The sequence below is a fragment of the Littorina saxatilis genome, unplaced genomic scaffold (genome assembly GCF_037325665.1).
Source record: "Littorina saxatilis isolate snail1 unplaced genomic scaffold, US_GU_Lsax_2.0 scaffold_418, whole genome shotgun sequence".
In the NCBI taxonomy this organism is placed as follows: domain Eukaryota; kingdom Metazoa; phylum Mollusca; class Gastropoda; order Littorinimorpha; family Littorinidae; genus Littorina; species Littorina saxatilis.
The window spans coordinates 102,501-107,500 of NW_027128461.1; the positions used below are offsets into that span (position 1 = coordinate 102,501).

At 35.8% G+C, this 5,000-nt stretch overlaps 1 long non-coding RNA gene across 1 annotated transcript; it reads right to left on the reverse strand.

Moving 5' to 3' along the window:
- Positions 1–792: 792 nt before the first annotated feature.
- Positions 793–2,445, reverse strand: LOC138956812 (uncharacterized). Its single transcript, XR_011452808.1, has 3 exons — positions 2,293–2,445; positions 1,464–1,601; positions 793–880 (listed from the first exon to the last, which is right to left on the reverse strand). It is a non-coding gene; the product is annotated as an uncharacterized lncRNA (long non-coding RNA).
- Positions 2,446–5,000: the final 2,555 nt, after the last annotated feature.

Sequence of the window (5,000 nt, forward strand, 5' to 3'; positions counted from 1 at the left end):
GGGGAGAATCACTCTCAACTGGAGTTCCCCCCAAACCACAATCTAGCAAGACAGAGGTATTTGGTAGTGGCCCGTTTATATCTGCTTCTCTCTTCCTTTTCCAACAAGCCACACTAGGACTGTGCCGTATACATGGTTGTTGCTTGTAGATTGTGAGTGTTTCAGCCCAGTGCAACAACCATTTTTCCATCATAACCTTTGAAATATTTTACTTATCGAAATTAGGCATTTGTGATATCAATCTTGATGAAGCAAACTTTAATCCTGTGCAAAAAAAAAATAATCCAAAATTTTGTGATACATGGTTGTGGCTCTGATGCATTGTTAATGCAATAGCGAAGTCCGGGCTTCGTCGAACATTACTTGACAAAAATTTCAACCAATTTGGTTGAAAAATGAGGGCGTGACAGTGCCGCCTCAACTTTCACGAAAAGCCGGATATGACGTCATCAAAGACATTTATCAAAAAAATGAAAAAATGTATGGGGATATCATTCCCAGGAACTCTCATGTCAAATTTCATAAAGATCGGTCCAGTAGTTTAGTCTGAATCGCTCTACACACACACACACACACACACACAGACAGACAGACACACACACACACGCACATACACCACGACCCTCGTCTCGATTCCCCCCTCTACGTTAAAACATTTAGTCAAAACTTGACTAAATGTAAAAAAGACGACACTGAGTTAAACAATTCACTTACTGGTCAACAGTGTGAACTTTCAGCACAGACAATGGAAACTTCGATGTTTTTTCCCCCTTCTGATTGAATGACTTTGGAGTTTGGTACAATCATCTGTCATCAATGAACTCATCATTCTTCCCACCAGTCCAGACACCTTCCCACCAATTGCAGACTTGTTTGTTATCTGAGCGAATAAAAGTCAATATAAATACATGTCATGTGCACAGGAATGAGAACAAGGATTCTCAGTTACGCAAAAAAAAAAAAAAAATAGGTGTGGTTACGGTAACATAGCCAAAATAAAATAGGGTAGGAAGGTAGGCAATCACTTTTTTTTTTAACTTTTTTTTCTAACGTGTACAAATTAAACCTAGTTGACAGGGAAATAAGTGTGCGACTCGGGCGCTTTCGCTTTCATTGCGTTTTCTGCACTCGTTTATTTGGGGTTTTTTGGTTGTTTTTTGACAAATGTAATAAAAAGTTATAGGGTCGGCCCAAAAAAATAGGGTAGGTCGGGTTACCGTAACCACACCTATTTTTTTTTTTAGGCCTTATCACAAAAACAAAAACAAACAAGCACAGAATGACAACATGTTTTCCTAAATGTTATTAAACTTAAAGACAGAAAAGTTCATCATACCAGTCCATCACTGAAACAGAAACGGTTGATATATGAATTTATATGAGTGTGTGTGTGTGGGTGGGGGGGTGGGTGGGTTGTGGGTCTGTTGCAAGCAATAATTATACATGTACCAAATTGTACTCACTGTTTTCAAAGCTGATAATTGTAAACCTTGATGGGTTGTCCCCTTCCAACTGCATGCTTTGGTACAGCCATCCTTCAGACTGTGGCCCCCTCCCATTGCCACCTCTCTCTCTCCGATTGTAGACAGGATTTTTTTCATCTGAAAGAAATAATGTCCAATTAATACGAATTTGCACAAAGGACTGGAAACAGAATTGAAAGTAATTCTGATTTAACCAACAAATTTACAAAAGCACATTGATAGATTATTTTCCCTAATATGTTCCAACAGACAGTTGAGTAATTACAGGTCACCAGAAAGGTCCACCACTGAAACAGGTACAGTTCAAATTGGAGTTTGTGTGTGTATGTAATGTATATTATATATATACATGTGAAATACATGTGAAAAGGGGTGGGGTGGGATGGGGGATGCGTGTGTACATGTGTGTGTGTGTGTTTTGCAAGCATTACACAACTGATTATATAAGGCCTAAACAAAAAATAGGTGTGGTTACGGTAACCCGACCTACCCTATTTTTAGGGGCCGACCCCATAACTTTTTATTACATTTGTCAAAAAAAAAAAAAAAAAAAAAAAAAAAAAAATGTAGAAAACGCAATGAAAGCGAAATCGCCCGAGTCGCACACTTATTTCCCTGTCAAGTAGGTTTAATTTGTACACATTAGAAGAAAAAAAGTAAAAAAAAAAAAAAGTGATTGCCTACCTTCCTACCCTATTTGTTTTGGCTATGTTACCGTAACCACACCTATTATTTGTTTTGCCTAATAATTACACAACAAATTGTTCTGTCAGTTACATTGAAAACTCATTTAAAAAAACCCACTTACTGTTTTCCAATGCAAACCTTCAGCTTGTTGAAGAATGGAAATTGGTTTTGCCTTTTCCCATCAAAATGCGATGAACGGCCATGCCATCAATCAGCTCACTTTTCTTTTTTTGACCAGTTAAGGCACCTCCCCACCAAATGCAGACAGTTTTTTTGTGGTATAAATCTGAAAGAATAAAAGCTATTTATTTATATGCACAACAGAATCATAAAAGGATTCTTAGTTAAAATCACCATTTCAGGCAACAACAACAATAAAGAAAAACAGCAAACACCTAAACACACACACGGTGACACACACACAGTGACACACACACACACACCTAAGAAACAAAGCAAACTTTTTAGTCTCATCAGTCATGTATTCCAAGAGATAAAAAATACATCTGATCTAGTCTCAATAATATAATTAGCAAATCTATCTTCCAAGTTCCATAGGCAATACGAATACTGAATACTCACTCAAAGTCAAAGTTTGTAAAAATCTTGAAACCAGTCCAGTTATGTCTTGCGCCTTCGGTCTTAGTATTGGACTGTCCAGTCTGGTTCGTTTCTGTTGGTGTATCATAGTGCTCTTGCAAAGTTCTGCCCGGCAGTGCCAGTTTCCAATCTTCCTCATCAGCACAACTCGCCGTTACGTCCTTCGATAACTAGAAACGAAAATTCTGAGTGACCTCCCTTGATCGCCAAGGGACATTACTCTCAGTCTCAAACTTTTCACTGTGGAACTGGAATCGAAATTAAAAAAGTTTCTGTAACAGTTTTTAACACGCTAGCAACTTCAAAGTCAGTGTGACTGCTGATACTTGTATAAGATAACATGCTACACTTCAGTATATCAGGAATACACACTACAGATCTTGTGACGCTGAGGCGAATGGCAAATGGAACTTTCAGCACTGAAGAAATTCAGGTAATGTTGTGATTCATAGTTCACGATCCGTTGGCATTGTGATTGTTGACTTATTTTTCATACGAGTCACAAATATCAAAGCAATATCATGCATGACGATTGGAAAGGTGGATTTCTCTCTCTTTCTTTCCTGCCTTCTGTCTCTTTCATTCTCTGTTTCAGTCTCTCTCTGTGTCTTTCTGTCTCTGGACTCTGTCTGTTACTCTCTCTCTCTCTCTCTCTCTCTCTCTCTCTCTCTCTCTCTCTCTCTTTCTCTCTCAATCTGAAAATTTCTCTCTCTCTCTCTCAATCTGATACTTTCCACACATGTGCACCCAGGGCACTTAGGCCTAAAAACAAAATAGGTGTGGTTACGGTAACCCGACCTACCCTATTTTTAGGGGCCGACCCTATAACTTTTTATTACATTTGTCAAAAAAACAAAAACAAAAACCAAGAAAACGAGTGCAGAAAACGCAATGAAAGCGAAAGCGCCCGAGTCGCACACTTATTTCCCTGTCAAGTAGGTTTAATTTGTACACATTAGAAAAAAAAGTAAAAAAAATAAAAAAAAAGTGATTGCCTACGTACCTTCCTACCCTATTTTTTTTGGCTATGTTACCGTAACCACACCTATTATTTTTTTTGGCCTAGGCCTAAAAAAAAAATAGGTGTGGTTACGGTAACCCGACCTACCCTATTTTTAGGGGCCGATCCTATAACTTTTTATTACATTTGTCAAAAAAACAAAAACAAAAACCAAGAAAACGAGTGCAGAAAACGCAATGAAAGCGAAAGCGCCCGAGTCGCACACTTATTTCCCTGTCAAGTAGGTTTAATTTGTACACATTAGAAAAAAAAGTTAAAAAAAAAAAAAGTGATTGCCTACCTTCCTACCCTATTTTTTTTGGCTATGTTACCGTAACCACACCTATTATTTTTTTTGGCCTAAATGTTAACGTTAATTTAACGTTTATCTTGATGAGCAAACTAACCTAAATCTAACGTTAATTTAAGGTTAGCCATAAAACATGAAATAAACGTTAGCCATAAAACATAAAACTAACGTTAATTTAACGTTACATTACGGTAATTTTTTTAATTATTATTTTTTACAAATACATTTTTTTGAAACGTTTGTTTTTTATATAATATGTCAATTTTAATTTTTTTACATTTTTATTTTTTAAAATTTTTTTTTTTTAAATTTTTTGTTTGTTGCTTGTTATTGTTAATGTCAATGTTACCACCACAACAATAACAACATTTTTTTATTTTTTTTTATTTTTTTGCTTTTGCTTTGATTTTGAACGGTTATGTGTCAACGTTTATTTAACGTTTTTTTAACGTTTCAGTGCAAACCGTTTTTTTTTTGTGTTTTCGGGCAAACGTTAAATTAACGTTTGAAATTGGTTTGATTTTGAACGGTTATGTGCCAACGTTAATTTAACGTTATTTTAACGTTTCAATGCAAACCGTTTTATATTGGTTTTCAGGCAAACGTTAAATTAACGTTTAAAAATGGTTTGATATTGAACGGTTATGTGTAAACGTTTATTTAACGTTATTTTAACGTTTCAATGCAAACCGTTTTATATTGGTTTTCAGGCAAACGTTAAATTAACGTTTAAAAATGGTTTGATATTGAACGGTTATGTGTAAACGTTTATTTAACGTTATTTTAACGTTTCAATGCAAACCGTTTTATATTGGTTTTCAGGCAAACGTTAAATTAACGTTTAAAAAAGGTTTGCCATGAAAACGGTTTGCTTGCTAACGTAACGTTAATCAAACGTTAATTTAACGTTTGCCTTAAA